At 36.0% G+C, this 23,942-nt stretch overlaps 1 protein-coding gene and 1 non-coding gene across 2 annotated transcripts in view; both read right to left on the reverse strand.

The window, feature by feature from the left end:
* Positions 1–23,942, reverse strand: part of PDGFC (platelet derived growth factor C) — a 237,388-nt gene that overhangs the window by 76,095 nt on the left and 137,351 nt on the right. The window lies entirely within an intron of this gene.
* LOC122733088 lies at positions 19,978–20,080 on the reverse strand. The gene has a single exon (XR_006353694.1). It is a non-coding gene; the product is annotated as a U6 spliceosomal RNA (small nuclear RNA).

Below are 23,942 nucleotides of genomic sequence, written 5' to 3' on the forward strand. Positions count from 1 at the left end.
AAGAGCTGCCACTCTTTGGGCTTCACAGAATAGTTCCCATTCCCCCTATAGGCACAGAATTCAATTGGAAAAAATGTGCCCCCTTTGGAAATGCAGAGGTGAGCCACATCCATCTGAATCAATGTTTTAGCCTACTGAACCTGTTTATGGTTAAGTAAACTTCTCTTTGTTCAATATTTTCAAGCCTAAGACTATTCATTGTGTTTAATCTGGAACTTGAATCACCAGACTGGCTTGAATTCATCCTTATCCAGAACAGAGAAAAGGAAAAATCCAAGAAAAAGGGTCCCACGTTCACCAAAGTACAAAGGTGGGAAAGGATGAGGTTGATGTGTAAGCTGTAATTCCCGACTATTTACTGGATGAGCATTTAACTTATAATTCGCTTTTCTTACTGTTTTCCACACTTTGTTCTACTAGGAGGTAGAGAAAGGCAGTTTGATCAAAGAATACTGGGGCCCTGTAGTAAGCTTAATTCTTATGTTTAATCTAGCAGGTTGGTAATGTTTACGAGAACAACGATTGTAATTTATCTGTTATGACTGGAGGCAGCTAGGTGGCTCAGGGGATAGAGTGTTGGGCCTGGATTCTGGAAGACCTGAGTTCAAATTTAGCCTCAGATACCTACCAGCTGTGTGACCCTGGACAAGTCACTTAACCTCTATTTGCCTTAATCCACTGGAAAAGGAAATGCCAAACCACTTCAGTGCCTTTGCCAAGAAAAGCCCCTGGACAGTATGGCCAAAAGGGTCACAAAGAGTTAGATATGACTGAACTGAGCAACTGAAGAACAACATCTAACATGACTAGGACAAAGAAGTTACTTAACTGAAGGTATGCATTTCTATTCTGACTTCTGGTTCCTTTGTACAAAAAGAAAAATGACACTGATACACTTAATTCAAAATCAGAAGTGAGTTTTGTAAAAAAAAGAAAGAAAGAAAGAAAGAAAGAAAGAAAGAAAGAAAGAAAGAAAGAAAGAAAGAAAGAAAGAAAGAAAGAAAGAAAGAGAAAAAAAAGAAGTGAGTTTTGTTCCCCTGTAAATGCATAACTTTGTTCCAACTGGTTTCCTAGTGTAGATTCCCTTCTCTATGATTCATTTCCAGTTTTGTTATATTCTACATTATGTTACCTTTAAAGAGCTGGGGGAGGCGGGGGGGGGGGGCAGCAAGGTGGTACAGTGGATAAAGCCCAGGCCCTGGATTCAGGAGGACCTGAGTTCAAATCCAAGCTCAGACACATGACACTTACTAGCTGTGTGACCCTGGGCAAGTCACTTAATCCTCACTGCCCCGCAAAATAAATAAATAGGTAGGTAGGTAGGTAGGTAGGTAGAGAGAGAGATAGATAGATAGATGAATAAATTAAAACTTTTAAAGAGCTTGTTCATTAATATATAAATCAGATATATCCCTGGTACAGCCTATGGGTACCTAATAAATGTGTAGTAAGGGATTTACTAGCTAATAGGTAATTAATTGCTTGTTATCAAATGAACTAAATGGTAGAAAAATTAAATTATAAACTCCCATAACAATTACTATGCTAGACTAACTGCTTAGGAACCAACAACTGAGCTGTAAGGATGTCTTGAGAGACTAAAGTTGAAGAAATTTAATTGTGAGCTTCTATTCTCTTAGGACAAACATTTGTTTCTAGAAAAACCTCATAGTGAAATAAGTGCTCAGTGATAAATCCACTCTATACTGGATGCCTCAGTCATGAATCCCAACAAATTCTGTTTTTAAGAAGTTGACAACTTAGTCTGTAAGAGTTTAAAGATGACGATCCAGAACCATTTTCTACATGAAATATTTCCTGATGTTCCCAACAGCTCCTGCCCATACTCCTCTTAAACTACTTATAGTTAACTGTTTTGCATTTTCTTTTATTATCTTCATATTTATTCTTCATATACTTAGTTATAATTTTACATGTTGCCTGCCTTATGGAATGTAAATTCACTTATATTTCTAGGTATCCTTTGCTATACTCTCTCCTCATTTCCCCTCTTACAGCTTCAGAGATATGGGGTTGATGGAATGAAGTGGGACAAGAGGCGTTTCTGTATTACAGATGTGAAGGAGGCAACTCAGAAGAGTTGAAGGTCTTTCATCTTCATCCCTTCACCTCCAATATACCCCAAATGCTGTGGCTTTCTACAAACCCAAGAGAACATTTATATCAACCATCCCACTGTTACTTGCAGGTTGGGACATTAGGTGTATTTGAACCCTAATCAACAAATAATGCTGAAATCTCTAAGTACTTCAAGGGTTTCTCTTACTTAATCATCTCTTACAATAACATTCTTCATTGTCCATACCAAAACATTTCTTTAGGATGCAATTTCTTCCTTGCCTAGTCAAACATGCTCAGAATCCTAGAAAATTGGAAACCAAACAAACTTTTGAGATTGTAATCCAACATTTTCAATCATTTCTTAAAAAAAAGTCTGTTAAGTAAAGGCATGGTTTATTTCATAAACTGAAAATAAAATGAATGAAATTAAAAAAAAAACCCAACTTTTCCATTTGAGACACAAAGAAATGGTCACTCTGAGAACATAACTCACTTTAAAAGGCGGGGGGAGGGGGGGCACAACACAAGTATCTTGATTACTGTTTTACTATTCTTTCCACTAATTCAAAACTCCTTTTAGCTCATTAAAGAGCTTTACAGAAGAGGCATTTTTGCAGTTCCTTAAAAAATATATCTTTCTGTTAACTTACATGCTATACAAATGCAAAGAGATTGTCTCTTGTTTTAATCACAGAAGAAATCTAGTTTATAATGTTGACTTAGTCCTCTAACATTGTCAGAATAGCTAGGCAGAATAACTGTTTCTAGTAATTTTCATATGTACTCTCCTATGAAAAGATAGCACCTCTGCTTTTAAAAGTCCTCTTTTTCTTCAGGATGTAGCTTCATGCACCCCTTTCAAATTACTTTGTAGTTAATTTTATCACACATACATGCAAATATATACATAGATATACACATGTATATCTATGTATATATATCACATGTATATATGCACATGTATATTTGTTAATTCCCTCATTAGACTATAAACTCCTTGAAGGTAGGGACTATTTTAATGTTGCCTGTGAATACATAACACCTAGCATGATACCTGGCACTTAGTAAGTACATGATAAATTCCTATGGATCAATTAGTTGAATTCAACAATTATAAATTAAAGTCCAAGCAGAAAAATACAAAATATTAGAATTATGCCTGATTGGGGAAAGCTTTAAATGTCTAGTTAAAGAGTTTGAACTTCAACACAAGGAGTATAGGAAGCTACTTAAGATATTTAAGCAGTGAAATGATGTGACTAAATGTATGCATAAATAAAATTAGTCTTATAAGTGGTAAGAAGAATGGATTTTGAAAGATAAAAAATGGATAGAGGAAGTCCTCTAGGGAATACTTCATGAAAATAATACTAATAAGGGGTGGGTATCCTTCAATGCAAACACTATCCAGCAGAGGTCATGGAGAATCAAGCCTGAGAAAGAGTCACTGGATTTAGTGATCAAGAGATCATTCATGATTTTTGAAAGTGCATTGTCCCTGTATTAACATTTTCAAGAGTATATGAGCAAGATATTTTAATAATGGAAGATGAATTGTTTATTATTTTTAAATGCCAAATAGCAAAAAAAGACTGAAATATTAAAATGACCCAAAGGATTAAAAAATCAAACCAGAATTCTTTTTATCTGTGTTGCTATATAGAATGTTACTTAATATATACACAGACATTTTTATTAGAATATTCCCACCATAATATTTTATAGAAACTTTTGTTTTGTTTTTTCTTAAGGCCCATAAAACACTGTAATTCCTGGAAAATATATTTCTGCATAGTTTAACATTCATGTAACTCAATAATCTCAAAGACACAATTATAAAAATTTTAGCAAAAAAAAAAAAGAATACTTGGCAAAAGGGGGGTTTCAAGGTCCTATTGGAAAGACAGTTAGATTTTAAATGTCTACAACCACCAGTTAATAAAAACATATTTGTTTGTTTTTTGTATAATGTGCCTATTAATGCACAAGGCTTAGACTGAAGATGTCTGACTGAGGAAAAAAAGGAAGTAAAATTGGGTCTTTCTGTTCCACCTGTAATTCAGGGATATAAAAGATGTCCTCTCTTCACCAGTTCCTTTAAAATTCCTCCTTCTGTCATGATGACAGACTTGTGTGGGGATCCCATAGCCATTTCATATGCTCTTAGAATGTTCCTCATCACAAGTCAAGCATCCCATTACCCCAGGTATTCTAGGGAGCAGAGCACTCGCTAATAACTTAACCTTTAGATCGGGGCTTCTTCTGTGAAAGAGATTTCAAGAGCTCCATGAACTTGGGTGGGAAAAAAGATAACAACTTACTTTCACTAATCTCCAACTGAAATTTAACATGTTCTTCAATTATTTAAAAACATTATTCTGAAAAGGAGTCCACAAGCTTTACCAGGCTGCCAATGGAGTACATGAGAATCCCTGATCTAGAAGTTTTATTTCATGAAAATCTAGCTTAATTTGAATGTGATGTAATAAGAAGAAAAAGAAGATGATGATGAAAACGATGATGATGGTGATAAGCAAAACCCAACCAGTTTTTCTAAGATATAAATCACATACCATTTTCCCAAGTTTACTGTCTTGCTTGACCTCATATTAACTGGGTTGAGATATGGTCTAAAGTCCTTCTAAAAGTTCTATGTTCTTGCCCCTGCTTCTTCTACTGTTACTTTCATCTCAATCTGCTGTAATTTGGCTTCCTCCCGTGTCACTGGACTGAAAGTACTCTCTTCCAAGTTAACAATTTATCCCTTAATTGACATATCTAATGGCACTTTTTCAATCTACAAGTTTCTTCACCTCTACCTTCTATATATCTTCTCCACTCTGTGTTTACACTGCATTTTTTCTCTCTTGGTTCTTCTCCTACCTACTGGACCCTTCTTTTTCAGATTCCTTTCCTGGATCATAATCCATTTCCACTAACTGTGTATATATCAGAAAAGATATGCCCTAGGCTCTCTTCTCTTCTCTCTCATCTAATGATGTAATCAACTCCCAAAGGTACAATTAGTATCTTTAAAAAGATAATTATGTATGTGTGTGTATATGTATGTATGCTAAGTCTCTTTTCAGAGCCCTTTTCCCACATCTGCAACTGGTTATTTCCCCTTGGATAAACCATCTCAAACTACATATGCTCCAAATAGAACATACTAGCATTATCTCCCTCCACTCAAAAAAAAAATGCCTTTGCACTTAACTTTGTCAGTATCAAGAGCACTACGAGCTTTCTGTTCACCCAGGTCTACTACTCTGGTTTCATCTATGGCTCCTCAACTCCTTCACACCCATTTCTATCTCCATAACAACACTCACATATATCCCATCTCTCCACTCACACAGCTATCTTCATTCCATCTTTATTCAGTTCCTCAGTACATCTTGTCCAGACTATTGGAACAGTCTCCTAAATGGTATTCCTGTCTCAAGTCTCTTCAGAATCCAATGCATCTTCCACACCACAATCAAAGTGATTTTCTTAAAGTGCAAGTCTGAACATGTGACTCCAATTCAATAAAGCCCAGTAAGTAGCTTATCTCTAGGATCAAATATAAACCCCTTTGTTTAACATATAAAGCTCTTTGAAACCTGGCCCTAGCTTACCTTTCCAGCCCTGGCCTTTGCTCTCACCGATGTGCAGAAAGAACTCCTTCCTTATCTCTTCCATCTCAAAATTGTGATTTCCCTCAAGATTCTGATTAAATGCTATGTTTTACATAAGATGCGATAGGCATTACTATTCCAAGTATTCATGGATAGTGCTAAGACATAAATGAGGTATGTGAAAAGTCTGAGCTTTTGAGGGAGAGGGAAAAAACACAGATGCTCTGTTCCTCCTTCCCACTTGCTGGTCCCCTCCCAATGGGATTCATTCTCAGGATGACTAGAATTGCTTTCTCCTCTAGGTGGGTGAGCCATATAATGCCCAAATTCTTAACCGAGTTGCTATTTTCTTCAAGACTCATAGAGCATTACTAAGGTGTTTTTTTTTTTTCAGTTAATCCTAATAAACTTCATGTATGACATCAGTTCTTTTCATTCCATGGCTTTCCTTCCTTTCCAAATGTATTAATGACTTTTTATACCTAGTTTAATGCTTTTCATTTATTGATTCACGAAGAAGTATTCCTGCCCCATTAAGGTAGTTATTGTATATGGGGTGAGGTGACAAATTCAATGCACCCCACTCTTTTTTTTAAATCATAAGAGTATTTTATTATTTTCCAGTTACATGTAAAAATAGTTTTCAACATTTGTCTTCATAGGATTTTTAGTTCCAAATTTTTCTCCCTCCCTCCCTTCCTTTCCCCTTCCCCAAGATAGAAAGCAATTTGATATAGGTTATATATGTACAATCATATTAAACATATTTCTGCATTAGTGTTGTTGTAAAAGAAGAATCAGAACACAGGGGAATAACCTTAAAAAAGAAAAAAAACAGCCAAAAATAGAAGCAATATGGTTCAATCTGCATTGAGAATCTGCTGTTTTCTTTTCTAGGTATAGAGAACATTTTCCATCATGAATCCTTTCAAATTATCTTGGATCATTGCAATGCTGTGAAGAGCCAAGTTTATCACAGTTGATCATCATACAATGTTGCTGTTACTGTGTAAAATGTTCTCCTGGTTCTGCTCATCTCACTCAGCATCAGTTCATGTAAGTACTTCCAGGTTTCTCTGAAATCTTACTCCTCATCATTTCTTACAGCACAATAGTATTCCATTACATTCATATACCACAACTTCTTTAGTAATTCCCCAATGGATGGGCATTCCCTCAATTTCCAATTCTTTGCCACCACAAATAGAGCTACTATAAATATTTTTGCATATGTGGGTCCTTTTCCCTGTTCTCTGATCTCTTTGGGAAAAAGACCTAATAGTGGTATTACTAGCTCAAAGGGTATGCACAGTCCCATAGCCCTTTGGGCATAATTCCAAATTGCTCTCCAGAATGGTTGGATCAGTTCACAGCTCCACCAACAATGCGTTAGTGTTCCAATTTTTCCATACCTTCTCCAACATTTATCATTTTCCTTTTTTGTCATATTAGCCAATCTAATAGGTGTCAGGTGGTACCTCAGAGTTGTTTTAATTTGCATTTCTCTAATTCATAGTGATTTGGAACATTTTTCATATGGCAACAGATAGCTTTGATTTCTTCTTCTGAAAACTGCCTGTTCATATCCTTTGACCATTTCTCAATTGGGGAATGACTTGCAATCTTATAAATTTGATTTAGTTTCCTATGTATTTTAGAAATGAAGCCTTTATCAGAAATATTGGCTATAAAGATTGTTTTCCCGCTTTCTGCCTCCCTTCTAATTTTGGCTGTATAATACACCCCACTCTTACACACACACACAAACACACACACATACACAGAGACACCCCTTTTCTTCCCTGTTAGAATGTAAGCTCCTTGGGTGATGTCACTGTTTTTCTCTTGTCTTTGTGCCCTCATTATCTAGGACTCTGTTCAGCACATATTAGGAATTCTGAGTGTGTGAGTAGCATGCACATATTTTCTGTTTGTCTACACTATACTATAGGGAATATATTATACTTCAAATAGGATTTCCATCAAATTTAAATCTATATATTCTTAACAAGTAAGCATAAATTCATTTAAAAGGCATTCATTAGGTTTCAAACCATCTTTAGAAAAACATGAAAAATTGGGCAAATAATACAAGCCATGGAACCTGGGATAGAAAGTTATAATTAGAATGCATGATCTGTATTTCCTCTTGGATTTTTAAGTGTTAGCTTGAACTCAAGTGGTGGGAAGCATAGTAAAATAGAAATTGTTCCAAAATAATAGTGAGTATTAAACAAACAAAACCTTTTTCAGGCACACTAAATGAGAGAGAACATATGGGTTTTTGTTTCTTGTTTGTTTTTGTTTTTGCTTTTCCCTAAGCCATCATGTCTTATCAAGAAACATATTTTAAATACTGTCAAGGAAAACTCAAATAACCTATGACTTTGCACCTTTATTGTTCAGAGAAAAGGGTTGGAAAAAATATTACTCCATACAATGATTTGAATATAATTATAATAATAAATTAACTCTCTATCTAGGGACACCCATTATTTCTATCTTCACTGAAAAAAATTAAGGCTGGCATGAGGATTTGTGGGATTATAATTTCTACAGGACAAGATTCTGGAATTTATCACAAAAAAGTTCATTTTTTTTTAAGAAATGAAACACGAAAATTGCTCATATAAAAGGCAACATTTTAAATTGTTGGCTGACTTGGTCACTGTAATAAACCTTGCTGAGGCAATTACCTCACATTTTATGGAATTAGAAAGAGGAGGAAAAAAGAATTAGAACAGGCCTCTTTGGATAAGTGTATCTTCTAGGGCAGGATCCCCAAGGCCGGGATTTTGGCATTAGTTTTATTTTATTTTCCTCTTTTTCCTTTTAAAATTCTTGTCTCACTCTGCATTTCTTCCTTTCCTCACCCTGTTAATACTAGCCCTTCAAGGTACTTTGGCTTCCAGTGTTCATGCCATACCCTTTAATAGGTTCTTCTGCTACTAGAAAATGCAGTGTCTTATTACAGCTGAAAGTTCAACACCATCTCTAGTTCCTTCTTTCTCCAAACTTGATTCTTAAAGATCTCTGTCCTTGAGAAAAAGGGGGAAAAGCATGGTTTATCTCATGTTTGCTACGCAGACCCTCATAAATTGTAACCATAGCAATTTAACCTTCCTTTGCTCAATATATGTACCTACAAACAACAATTGTCATTTACTTATCACTTACAGGTTAACTAGAAAATAAAATGAAGTGTGTAGAATTGTTTAAACATGGTGGGTGGCTCCTACTCATCTGAGCTGCATCGGTCTCTCTTCTACTTGAGGGAAATGACTCAACAATTTAAAAGAACAAACAAGAGAATGAAAAACTTCCAATAGAAAGCAGCGGACTTCCCTTACTGCAGAGATTTATATGAGAACACTATCTTAAAAAGATAGTAAAACTATATACGAAAACACTATATTGTTTTAAACCTTATGACAAAACTGAGATGTAACAACTAATTGTTGTTGTCCTAATTTATTATTTAGTGATCATGTCACCTGCAAATAAAATAAAAAGGTCAGATATCACATTTATATTCATACACTTATAGAAACTTGAATAACCATAACATAAAAAATACACATATGCATATAAAGTGATGTGTGTTATCATTCACTGGATATGATAAAATTCAATATCTTTTACTATTCCATATCGCTGAGCTGATATATGAAGTTGTTTTTGTTGTTGTTTGTTCTTCATTTTAAAGCCGACCAATGACATCAAGGGGTAATATGCTGATTTATGCAATTTAAATGACTCAAAGTTGCACAAAGTCATCAAACTCACTATTTCTTTTAGAGTCAACAAAGTCCAGTGATAAGACAAAAGCCAAGGTGACTGGTGATGGCCCAGGATGTAGTGGGTGATTTTGGCATCTTTAATGTCTGACCGAGATCTAAGTGTACCACAGCACCTGCTTCAGATGCCTTTATGGAGGTTGGAACGAACTGTTCTCAACTGTCCATTCTGCCAGGCAAAATTGACATACGCATGGGGCAAACAACCCCCTAACTCAGTGATGGGTTTGAGGACTGTTGATTTTCCTCAACCTGATTTAGTCCATCTGTCGAGAAGACTTTACTGGGATGTGGTTGCTGCACATGCTTCAGCTTCTTGGAGCTACAGGTGAGAGTTGGGTGACAGGCAGACACCCAAGGTGAATGAACAGCCCTGAAAAGGGCTCAGAAAATCCTCACGCCAGAAGTGCTAGTTGTGTTATTTACTACTTTGCAATATAGCAACCTACTTTAAAGGACCTTGCAGTGTGCTTCCCTTTTTCTTTTTTTAATTTTTAAGTGAAAATCTGGATATAATTTTACTAGTTATTACAGAGACTCTCCTCTCTAGGCTTCTCTGTGAAAAAATGGATGACTTTCTATTGTACTTGACAACTTTGGTGCAAGCATAATCATTGGCTACTTAGACTGACATAATTTCTAAACTTGAAAGACAGCATACATAGTCAGATACAAAAAAAAACAATTTATTACAAGAATTCATAGAATAATATTCTTGTGACAGGATATTAACTCATTTTCTACCATCAAATAATGAGTAATATTTTCTAAGCAAGTGTATTTGACCATCATCAACATAAATACAAATACAGGATTTAACATTCAAAAATAAAGAATTAATTTGTTGTTTCTAGTTGGGAAAATACTAAAGTTACAGTACTTTATATTATATTGAGGCTTTAAAATGCACTCAGACTTTTGGGACACACAGGGTGTCCATGTATATGTTGGTATGTGTGTATATGAGCATATACATGTACACATATGTATAATTATAGTTACATGAAGTTTTTTTCTGCCTTATCCCATTACCGACCATGTAGTTGATAACACAAATGACATATACAAAATGTTTAAGTGCTCAAGTGCTTTTAAAACAATCACACAACATTAATCTTCATATGATTTATGAACTACAGTTATTGTTATCCCCTTAGCAGATAAGGAAACTGAGGCTCAGTTAACTGACTTGCATGAAAAGCAGAATTACAACCCTGATCTCTGGTGATTCCAAATTCATTACTCTTTCTACCCACTGAGTAATAGGCTTCAGAAAAAATAAAGCCTGTTTAGATGTCTATGTCACAAAGTATGAGAAATATCTTTTTTTTCTTCTAAGTAGCCTGGTATTTGCTGAAACATATTTAATAATAAGTTAGACCTTCTCTTTTCAGAACCATGAAAATATCAGTAGGGCAAAAACACTAGTAGGACCAATAGTATCTCTAGCATCCAGTTAAATCCTTACACTCTTGTCCAGGAAGAAGAACAATGTCTTATCTATCCCATCCTATTCCATCTGAGAGGCCTGGAAAAGAGCTTTACATCTAACATCTACTACTAATATGGTAAAAACATCCTGACCATTTTGTTGTTAACAGTTAAAGACTATTAGATTTTAAAAAAAAATTAATTTTTGTGGGGCACTGAGGGTTAAATGACTTGCCCCGAGTCACACAGCTAGTAAGTGTCAAGTGTCTGAGGCAGAATTTTAACTCAGGTCCTCCTGCATCCAGGGTCGATGCTTTATCCACTGCACCACGTAGCTGCCCCAACTATTTGATATTTTTACTTTAATTCTTTAAAAGATCTTTGGCTTTATCTATACTGGAGTTCCCTTTAAAAAACCGGATGGCAATCTCTTAAGAGTTGACATGCAAGGAAAGACCTTAGACATCATCTTCCATGAAACTGTTAGGGAAAATTGCCCTGATATTCTAAAAACAAAAGGTAAAATAGAAATCAACAGAATCCACCGATCACCTCCTGAAAAAGATCCCAAAATGAAAACTCCCAGGAATATCATAAGAGATGATGTGGCTTAAAAAAATCTCATCTTAGCAAGGACAGTCAATAAGCAACCCTACCACAGAATCATAAATTTACAGTTCGAAGAGACTTCAAAGGTGAGTTAAGCCCTCTCTCTACTGTAAAGAATTGTTATTTTTTTTTTTTTAGTGAGGCAAGTGGGGTTAAGTGACTTGCCCAGGGTCACACAGCTAGTAAGTGTTAAGTGTCTGAGGCCGGATTTGAACTCAGGTACTCCTGACTCCAGGGCTGGTGCTCTATCCACTGCGCCACCTAGCTGCCCCAAGAATTAATTGTTATTTGAGGTTTTTATGCCTCAGTCAGCACTGGCCTGGGGCTCCACAAACCGCACTTTGCTCCACCCACTGGTTGTAGCCTTTGCCAGGGCTCTGGCACCTCATGTCATCACCACTCCCCGCCTACATGGGCCTGGCAAAATAATGATTGGAAGCCTAGTGAAGGCAGTCATGTGACTATCAGAGCAGCCATCCCATTGGCTGGGACTGTGTGGGGTGTTTCTAGGTTTGGAGGAGGAGAATTGGGAATTCTAGGTTGAAGCTGGAAAGCGACAGGCATTCTGCTGCGTATTTTCAGCTGATTCCTGGGCGGTGGTATTTTTTCAGGTATTATAATTTCCCTTTCCCCTTTTATTTCTTTTCCCTTGATCCTACTGATCCTGTTTGTGTTTTTTTTTTTTTAAGTTCGTTCTTGTTAAAATAAATCTTGCTCTGTTTTGAGGGAGGCTGCCAGTCTCCTTCCTTGCCTCAATATTGCAGCGAGCCGCTTAGCTAGCACTCCCTAATTAAAAATTGGTCCCCACACTTTCATCTGACAAATGAGGAAAATGAGGCTCACAAAAATTAATTGACTTGCCCAAGGTCACAAAAAGAGGGGCAGGGCTAAAACTGGAACACTGAACTCAAGCCTTTTTAGCCCCCAGAGGTGATGCTCCCCTGGAATATGGCTTTGAGAATGCAATATCACCTCCATATCATATTGAGGCATTAGAAGAAGGATTCAGTGGAGTGTTTCATATGGTTGCAGTATATCTGACAGATGGAACAGCATACAATAAGTACATGATTATTTTTAAAAAGAAGAAATCCCCCTCCATAAGAATGGAACAGCTGATTACACCTGCTAGTACTACAAATAGAAGATTCTTAGAAACTTGCTGACTACTCTATACATTTTTTTTAGCAACAAGAAAGTATGTAAAAGGACATGTGCTCTCCATAAAGACCAGAGTCCTTAGAGTTTATAGAGGGAAACAAAAGCTTTAGGGCTTCATTCCTGAACCTTCGGGGTACGCCTCATCTTAAGGTTTACAAATCAAATGGATGTCCACATTTTACAAAACACAATAGAATAAAATTTGTATTTTATCCTAAATCTGTGGCATTTATTTACTTGTAAAGGTCATAGTTATTCTATCTACTGTATCACCAGATTCCTTTCTCTAGTCCAACTTACTTACTTTGAAGATAAAGAAAATGAGGTACAGAGAGATTAAATTATTCAATAAGAGTCACGGAAGTTGAAAATGTTGGAGCTGGGATATTTACTCAGGTCCACTGTACCACTAAGCTGTTTACCTTACCATCTTGCCTCTAAAATTCTATTTATTCCATTATGTACCTGAAGTATAAACTACTTAGAATATTTAAATAAAAATAAAACAGCATTTATAAAATCACTAAATAGAACAATTCATTTTCTGGTTACTAAAATACATCACACCACATTGGCAATAATAATTCCCTTGGTAACAGAAGATAGAGACTCAGGGATGGAGGTGGGAGAAGAATGTAGTTTGGAATAGAGAGGCATAGGTATCAATATTTAACTCATCATTTCATTATCTAAATATGAGAAGACAAAGGCACCATTTATTCTGCAAGTATCCTGTTGTGGAGAAAAAAAAGGACCATTGACTCCTCCTATATGGCACCTCACAATTTTCCCCATTTCCAATGCTAATAAATATGGGGTTTTTTTTGTTTTTTGGGTTTTTTTAGGGAGCCAATTGGGGTTAAGTGACTTGCCCAGGGTCACACAGCTAGTAAGTGTTAAGTGTCTGAGGCTGGATTTGAACTCAGGTACTCCTGAATCCAGGGCCGGTGTTCTATCCACTGCGCCACCTAGCTGCCCCCTGCTAATAAATATGTTTTTAATCTATCTATCTATGTATCTATCTATCTATGGTTTATATGTCTGATATGTCGATGGATTTGTGATAGTGTCAGAGTATGGATGTCTCCTACCAGTCAAGATGACAATATTTTCATAATATTTAATCCTATGAGATTTTTGTCTATGTCTGTATATAAATCTCTCAGAGAGAGATTATATACCCAATGCATTGAAAGTCATTCTTTGGTTCTCTTCCTATTTCATGGGTGATAGTGTAGCAAAAAGATAATGATTAATTGCCTTCATTCTCAATTTATGACTATCCCCACTCTTTTCTTAAATGGCTTTTTTCTACACATTTTTTGTTGAGTGTAAATCATTCAGTTAATTTCTGTACACTATTTACATCAACTATGGCCTTTGTGGGTCATCTACAATTTCATTTTCTATGAGATCATGTCACTCCTTGATTTGAAGCCATTTGGAAGAATAATATAATAAAAATGTTAGTGTGTGTATGTGACAATGAACATCCTGAGATCACTAGAATTTTATTCATCCCATTTCCTTTTGCTCAGTTCTGAGACTAACACACCATACATAGCATTCATCCAAAAGACTGATGTTCTAACTCAGGGAGTAGATCATTCAAATGTGGCATTTCATCTATATAGATTATATTTTCAATTTTTTAAATAAATGATTCACTTTTATGCATTCTCCCTTTAAATCTTACACACATAATTTGTCCAGTCTACAAACATCTCTGTAAATGTCATGATCACCTTTGTAAAGAATCCTATGCCACTGTCATTTTAAGATGGGCCACATATTTATGGAATTAATCATTTTATTTTTTTGACATTATTTTGAATTTGTTTATAAAGTTGGATCTTGAACTTAAGAAGGGTCTTTAAAAATATCGCATTATTAACTAAAGACCTGTATTCTTTAATAGATGTAGTTCCTAGAACTTATGTTTATGAAGGATATTTCTGCACTGACTAAACATAGTCTTACTTCCTCAGTACATTAATTTTATTTTTTCCAACAAAATTTAGACTAAGCATTTTTTAAAAACAGGGATAACATATCTAAATTAGTACATGGAGAAAATTTCCTATTTTGAACATAGATAACAGGCTACAATAATACACTAAGTTTCAGAAATAAATGAAGGGAATAGAAATAAGGCCATTTTAAGTATATGGACAGTAGACTAAAGGTTGGAGAGGTTTGAGAAGATTGTACGTTTTTTCATACCCAGACAAAACTAAAAATCACCTGCTTTTCTTCAGGTAAGAATAGGAATTTTCTGACCTCTGTGTAATGTTGCCAATTAATTAAATCAAAATATTCAAAGTTTATCATTTTCCCTTAGGTATTTTCTGTGTTGGAAGAAAATCATCATACATATTTATCAGATGGACACATTCAGAATAATTCTTCACTTGTAAAATGAGTAAGTTGCAATTGATGGGTCCCTTCTACGTCTGAGACATTAGGTTCCTCTGAGGTGCTTCTTTCATTGATAGAAGTGAGCTAAGCAAATTTTGTGTTTCCAAAAAGGAAGGGGTTTGACAAAATGAAAACAAAGAAAAATAATGAAATGAGACATATGAAGTTAACTCATGGTCACCCCCCCCACCAATTAGTTCTGAAAACCTAGGCAATACAAGTAGAAATGATTGATACCATATTAGCTATTAGAGAGCATAAAGCAGGCAATATTGGAACCTTTCCAGATAATAAGCATTTGATTTATTTCTCTGTGTGTGTGTGTACATGCATGACTATGTGTATGAGGAAATATGAATTTTCTTCACAGAGAAGAGCTAGACAGTCACATAACTCTAATTTTTCAGCTTTTCCATAAGAGCAAAAGACCTGTTTGTGAACTGACTACACAGACATCTTTACAGCAGAAAAGTACTACCCAAGGTTTTACAGGCATATATGTGCGTGTATGTATGTATGTGTATATATATAAATTTTCCCATAAAACCATATGGAAGTTGGAAAGTAAGATTTATTGTTTAAAGCAAAAACATATTTTAAAAAGCACAAAAAATGAATAAAGAGCTAATGATACACTATTAGATAAATATGAAAATGCTAATGTATATTTTGCCTAATTACTCCATCATAAAAAATAACTCCTTTCCTTAACTGATTTATTTTAAAATAATTTTATTGATAACTTTTGTTTTTACTTCCCCTAACTTTTCCCTTGTCCCTGCCAGAGACTGAAGCCATATAAAAAAGAATTTGATTTACTTTAAAAAATATCTTTCTCTCTTGAAAATTTTGTTTCATTTTTTTCAAAACTTTATAACAATTTTATTTAATCTTTTTCTTAAAACACAAGCCTTTGACAATTAAAAAAAAGCACGTCCTTCAAAATGTGTTTATTACTTAATTAATTAACTATACTGGATCCAGCTTCCCAAGAATGAAAGAACAATGACCATCATGGTCCAGTTCTCCTACTGACCAGTGGCCAACACTGACCTGCTCCTTTTTCATCTATGCACCAGTTTGCCTCCCATTAGGTAGCCTGGTAGATACCTCCTCCAAATCCTTTTGTAAGTTTGAAATCTTGAACACTATAAAACTAATAAAAACAAAATGAAGTCATGTATTAAGGTGGATATATTCTCAAAGAAACAAGTTCTGAGTTTTAATTCAACTAAATGTCACCACATAATGACTGGCTATAACAATTAAATTAGCAGGAAAACCACTTCTATAAAATAATGAATGATGAGCAGTTGAATTCCTTTGTAAAAACAGATTGTCATATGAACAGAAGAAGTGCAATGTAGGGTCTAGAGGCCCATTAGAGTCAGGAATACCCAAGTCCAGGTTCTTTCTCCTACAGGTACCAGTTATGTGACCACAGACACATCTGCTAACCTCTCAGTACCCCAAGTAACTGTCACCAGATCTCACAAGACTGTAATTTACAGTTCAGTTGTTGACCTGCATTCCATGGAGAGAGCTTCTATAGCAAAAATCAGTAAAAGGACTTATAAAGGCAGGAGTTTCTTATATTAGGGAAGTCACAGATATGGGTTGGCCTTTCCCTGCTTCAAACAATAAGAAAAACATCAATAACAACAACAAACTTAGAATATTAATTTATTTTTCTACTTTCTTTGGAAAGTAAAGGGTAAAAGCTTATACACACCAACTCACGCATGAAGTACTTTGCTAATATCCATATAAATTCCTATAAATTTCTTTTCTGGTAGGATTATTGCTAATATATATTATGTATGTATGTTTCTGCTTGTACATTACTGGTAAATGCTTTTAAATACAAGTTGGCTTTGGTAGCAAATCCATTCTGAAATAGCTAAAGTACCTGTTCCAATCAGAATTTAATAATCAACAAAATATGCATTTTGCAAAATATTTAATGCCAAATGTTATGATTTTCCCTTACACATGAAGAAAAATTAAATAGGCGTTCATTATGCATATAATATGTTGTGTGCACTGTCCTTTAAAAACATTTAATGTATACATAAAGATTTCTTTGAAAGCTTTAACTTTCATCATTGGCATATATAGTGTTGAAGTGCCTTAAATATTTGAAATTTAAAATGGGCATTTCACCCCAAACAGAGTGAAGATTCCTTCCTAATGTTCTTTAAAAACAACAACTTAAAATGATTGGTTAGCAGGATGCTTCAACAACTACAAGGATGATAAATGGTTAAAACCTTTGGAAATAACTAATCGTGTAAATTGCCCTTAGCCTGATACTTGGTCCATGTACTTTTAAGTATGTTTCCTGCACCTTGAATGGGGAGGTGTCGGCTTGAGCAGAAGCAGCAGTAAATATTTATTAAGCACTGTGGGAATGTACAAACACACAGACTCTTCTGTTGGCACATCCCTGGAGACACATGGCCAGCTCCCAATGTCCTACTTTGTTCTGTCTCGAGTCCCAGATGTTGACCTAATTATTTCCTTGGTTTCTGTTCCCACCTTTCTTTTGCCTGGGTCCCTCCACTTTACAAAAGTACTACAGAATAGAATTATCTTCAGAGCTTTAGCTCTGAAAAGTACCACTGAGTCTTTTTAGCCCAATCCCCACATTTTAATAGATTAGAGAACTGAGAACCACAAAGCTTAAGTGCCCTGCTCAAAGGTGGTAAACAACTGAGACAAGATTTAAACCAAGAACCTCTGACTCCAAAGTCAGTGTAGCCCAGTGGTACAATGGAGAGACTATGGGAATAGGAGTCAGGAAAACCCGAGTTTGAATCCTGGCTCAGATGCTTACTAGTTGTGTGACCCTGGGCAAGTCACTTAACTTCTATCAGTCTCATTTTCTAATCTGAAAAATGAAGGTAATAAGAACAACTGTTTCAGAGGACTGTTGTGACATCAAGGGAGATGATATATGTAAAATGCTTTTTAATCTTCCAGTGCTGCCTATTCTAATTATTCCCACTACACCAAGCTGACTCCCCAGTTCTAGAATGCAGGCTTTCTACTTCATCTTCTCCACCCTATTTGCTAACTTGGCACTCAATCCTTTTTGAGGTTTTCTGAGCATATTTACTGCTAGTCACTTCAGGGAAATGTAAAAATTACAAACCCAAGGGAATTAGTATATTACCAGACTTCTTTAAAAGCTTATTAATGACAGTCCAACAGAGGACTTTAATATAAAGTATATATGAAGCCTCAATTTCTCTCAATCTCAGCCCCTCTTCCATTTCTTTCTTCCCTCCTCCCTGACACTGGTAACATCAGTTCATAAAACTTATCCATCTTCTATGATATCAGTCCTCTCACTGGTAAACAGAAGTATTAATTATGGACAATCAGCTTTATTAAGGTTCTAGTGTACTTATATATGGAGTGTAACATATCTGAAAAAAAAAAAAAAGGGCTAGTGTCTGGATCCCTGGAGTCCATGAACATTCACAAAGGATTTAGGATTAAAAAAGATATACACCTCTAGACAGAGAAATGATGAACTCAGAATGCAGAGTGAAGCATATTTTTTTTCTCTTTGTTTCTTTTTCTTTCTTTCATTTTTGTAAGAACATTGCTAATATGGAAATGTGTTTTCCAAGATTCCATATTTGTAATGGGCTTTGAATTTCTTGCCTTCTCAATGGATGGAGGAGGGAGTGAAGAAGAGAGAGAATCTGAATTTGAAAATAAACTATTTTTATTTCAATATAACTGATTTCCTTTGTAATCCCATGCACTTTATTATTAAAATATTCTGAAGGGTAGTTAGGTAGCGCAGTGAATAAAGCACTGACCCTGGATTCAGGAGGACCTGAGTTCAAATCCAGCCTCAGACACTTGATACTTCCTAGCTGTGTGACCTTGGGCAAGTCACTTAACCCTCACTGCCCCAGGGGGGGAAAAAATTCTGAAAAGGGTTTATAGGAATAACCACGGTGCCAAAGAATTCCTTGACACAAAAAGTGACAACTGCCTTCTCTAGACATTTTTGCTTCACAAAGAAAGTGATTAAAAAAAAATACTAGAACATTAGAGCTAAGAAGGACTATAGTGCTCATTTACTCAAACCCTCTCACTTTACAGAAGAAGAGGTTGGAAGGATCTGACTTAAAGTGGTAGCAGTCTGGAATTGGGAAAGATAATGGTGGCAGAGACAGAGAAATGTGCTGAGAGTCCTATATATATATATATATATATATATATGTGTGTGTGTGTATATACATATATTTGTTTCTCACCATATAATACACATACACACATATATACATATGTATACAATATATATGTACATACACATATACTCATATGTGTGTGGCTATAGGTAGAGAAAGAAACAGAGATACACATACACATACACACACACACACACACACAAAGCCAAGAGAGAGAGGAGACTGAATCAATAGGACTTATTAATAGATCAAAACTTGAAAGAAAGAAGAAGAGTTTAAAAAATTAATCCAAGATTTCAAGCCTGTGTGGCTAAGTATCAAATAGCTTGCACTACACAGACAATTCTTTCTTTTTTATTTCTTTCTTTCTTCCATCTGCATATACATGCATGTGTACATATGTGTCATATATGTCAAATAACTTACACTGAGACGGTATAATATATGGTCCATATAGTATCATCCTATGGGGTATTTTACATATATGGCATACACATATGTTTTATATGTGATATATGCATATCTATGGCATGTACATATATACATATTACAAATGTGGGTATATATGTATATGGCTAGGTATATATGTGTGTATTGGAAAATATCAGGACAAAAAGGTTAATTGCTTTTATTTATTTATTTATTTTTTTAAATATGGAACGCTTCACGAATTTGCATGTCATCCTTGCGTGGGGGCATGCTAATCTTCTCTGTATTGTTCCAATTTTAGTACATGTGCTCCTGAAGCGACCATGGTTAATCACTTTTATAAAGGAGAAGGACCTTGGAGAAAGGATAGGTGTTTAAAAAGTGGGGAAGAAAGGGAATGGAAAGTGTATTAATGCTTCCTGTTTGTCTACAACAAATGAAATGCTTTCATTATTACCCACCCACACCAAATTAGCAAAACACTCCCATTCTGATCATCTCTCAGAAAAGCTGCACTTGAGAATACAGGGCAGGAAAAGCTGATTTCTGATTCCAACTCTGTCACTAATCTTGTGATTTTTGAGCAAATCTCTTCACTTTTTTCTTCTCATCTGAAAAATGAGGGGATTAAACTAAATGATCTCTAAGGTCCCTTCCAACTCTAAAAAATCTATAGTTCTAGGAGAAAAAAAGAAAAAAAAAAAGAAGTCATCACAGATTTTGAGCTAGCAGAGACCTCATCTGTTAGTGAAGTGCCTTCACTTGGCGTAAGTGATTTGTCCAAGTCTTTTTTACATAAGTAAAATATAGCAGGAGTATTCAAACTCTGGCATTCTGAGTTCAAATCTAGCCTGGAAACATAGACTCAGAGTTAGAATTTCCGAGCCCCTTGAGAGCCTACATAGGTTTTTTCCAGAGTGGATAGAGCCCATAAGTCAGAATGGAGTTCAAATTCACTTCAGACACTTTTTTTTTCACTTCTTTGACCCCTGGGAAGTCATTTAATCACTTTTGACCTCAGTTTCCTCAACTATAAGATGGGGATAATAATAGCACCTACCTGGCAGTGTTATTGTGAAGATCAAATAAGATAATATTTTAAAATTCTTAGCATAGTGCCTTAAACACGGGAGATCATTAATAAATGCTTGTTCCCTCCCCTCTCAATTAGTGTCACCCCCTCATTTTACCAATGAGGAACTAAAACTAGGGAGTTAGATTTCAAACACTTCCATCGATCAATGGGTTCAAATGCTGGTTCTGCTATTTAAAGGGTACTAAAGGTACTGACCTTGCAGAAGTCATTTACCCACTGTAAACCTCAGTTCCTTCATCTGTAAAAATAGGGTTGTGGATTAGGTAATCTTTAATATCTCTTAAACCTATGCTTTTATAATCCTGAAACTCACCCAAGGGTTACCCAAGTATTAAGCATCAGAAATGGGTGCTGAAGCCAAGTCTCCTGACTCCACAGCCAGTGTTCTTTCCAATGTACCACACTCTAAACCACCATAAAACATCTCTGCTTATCTAAAGAATAAAGGTCATTTACCCAAGTGTATGTATATTACTACTCATTATGACTGGAACAAGTTTGGTAAAAATAGAAACATTTAAAATAACTTACAGGAAAATATAAGGCTGGTCAAGTTTTGTTTCTACTTAGATATCTACAGGGGGAAAAATCCAGCATACGTTTTATAAAAGCTAAAGTCAAATATGTTCATGATAAACAAATGCCAGTGAAGTGAAAACTTCACAGAAAGAATGACCACCCAACCTGGATTGCTGCATTCCCACACAAGATATGGAGGGCAATGCTTGTGTGGCATCTGGTAAGTAGGTGGTCTGTTAAAGGGAAAAGTTCCAGCTGACATAATGTTCACAAGTGCACTTGGGAGAGTTAGGAAAATGAAAACCCAAAAGCACACTTTTATGTCCATGCCACATTCTATACTATTCAATTAAATAAGAAATAATTCAGCACTGATTACATGCAAGTCAAAAAGTCATCTTTGGAATGAAATATTGCATTGTATATAGCCAAGAAGATGAGGTGGACAGACAGATAAATGTTCTAACCATTCTCTACTGTTCGATTGAATAAGCAATTAAGTACATATTACGTGCAAGTAAAAAATCCTTCATTTCATAAAATAACATATTTTAATGTATGTAGCCAGAAGGATGCCAGGTCAGCTAAGTGGCAAAGTGAATAGACTGCTGGGTCAGAAGTCTGAAGACTCATCTTTATGAATTCAAATCTGGCCTCAGACACTTACTGGCTGTGTAACCCTAAGCAGGGCATTAACCATGTTTGCAGCAGTTTGTCACCTGTAAAATAAGCTGGAGAAGGAAATGGCAAACTATTCCACTATCTTTGCCACAAAACCCCAACTAGGGTCATGAAGAATTGAACAGGACTGAAATGACTGAACAACAAAAGCAAGAAAGATAGGTCAAGGGGCAGCTAGGTGGTGCAGTAGATAAAGCACAGGCCCTGGATTCAGGAGGACCTGAGTTCAAATATAGCCTCAGACTCTTGACAATTACTAGCTGGACAACTCACTTAATCCTCATTGCCCATTAGAAAGAAAGAAAGAGAGAGAGAGAGAGAGAGAGAGAGAGAGAGAGAGAGAGAGAGAGAGAGAGGCCAAGATGGCAGAGGAAAGACATTAAAAGCACAGAGCTCCTGACACAATTACCCACCAAACAGGAATAAAACAACCTCTGGAGCACCAAAATCCACAAAAGATAGGCTGAGATTATTTTCCAGCCAAAGACACCTTAGAAAGGGCCGTGCTGGGCTGTAAGTAGAGTTCAACCTCTCAATCTTGCCAATACAGACCCCAGGCACACTGCGCCAGAGAACCTTATCCCCCGACCCTCCTAAACAGCTGCAGCACCAGCATCTTCCAACGTTTGGGGGGACAGGGCTGAACAGCTGGTTGGGGGTGGGGGGGGATACAGGGGTGTCTTCAGGACCTAAGGAGGAATTCAGCTATCCCACCTCAGAAGGGAACAAGTAAGAAATCTTGAGCGGTTGGAGGCCCAGGTAGGGGAGGAGCACAGGCTCCTTGGAACTAAGAACCACAGCACAAAAAAGTTTTACTGGCTGGTTAATTAACAATTTGACTTGCAGTTATCTTCACACCAGAAAACAGGCCAGGCAAGAGAAAAACCTGCTGTCCCTCAAACCAAGACAACTGGGATCCTCGAAAGTTTGGGACAGTGTAGCTTGGAAGTAGGGCCCCACTGTAAGAGGGAGTTAAAAATCAAGTAAAAAACGACAAGATGAGCAAGCAAAGTTGAGTATTATAGAAAGTTTCTTTAGTGACATAGAAGATCAAGATGCACCCTCAAAAGAGGATAACAACAGGGGGCAGCTAGGTGGCGCAGTGAATAAAGCACCGGCCCTGGATTCAGGAGGACCTCAGTTCAAATCCGGCCTCAGACACTTGACACTTACTAGCTGTGTGACCCTGGGCAAGTCACTTACCCCCCATTGCCCTGCAAAAAAATTAAAAAAAAAAAATTAAAAAAGAGGATAACAACCTTAGGGCCCCTACAGCTAAAGCTTCCAAGAAAAATATGAATTGGTTTCAAGCCATGGCAGTGCTCAAAAGGGACTTTAAAAAGAAAGTAGGAGAGATAGAATGAAGATTTAGAGAGGCGGGGGAAAGAATGGAAAGAGAAATGAGAGCAATGCAGGAGAGTTATGAGAAAAAAGTCAACATCTTGAAAAGCCCAATGGAAAAGGAGATACAAAAGTTCTCTGGAGAAAATTATTACCTAAGAATTAGGACTGAACAAATGGAAGCTAGTGACTTTATGAGAAACCAAGACACAGAAAAGAAATTCAAATGAATAAAAAAATAGAGGGCAAAATGAAATATCTGTTTGGAAAAACAGCTGACCTGGAAAACAGATCCAGGAGCAATAGTTTGAAAATCATTGGACTACCTGAAAACCATGACCAAAATAAGAATTTAGACAGCATCTTCCAAGAAATTGTCAGGGGAAATTGCCCTGATTTTCTAGAAGCAAAAGGTAAAATAGAAATTGAAAGAATCTACTGATCACCTCCTGAAAAAGATCCCAAAAGGAAAACCTCCAAGGGATATTATAGCCAAATTCCAGAGCTCCCAGGTCAAGGAGAAAATATTGCAATCAGCTAGAAAAAA

The sequence above is a fragment of the Dromiciops gliroides genome, chromosome 6 (genome assembly GCF_019393635.1).
Source record: "Dromiciops gliroides isolate mDroGli1 chromosome 6, mDroGli1.pri, whole genome shotgun sequence".
In the NCBI taxonomy this organism is placed as follows: domain Eukaryota; kingdom Metazoa; phylum Chordata; class Mammalia; order Microbiotheria; family Microbiotheriidae; genus Dromiciops; species Dromiciops gliroides.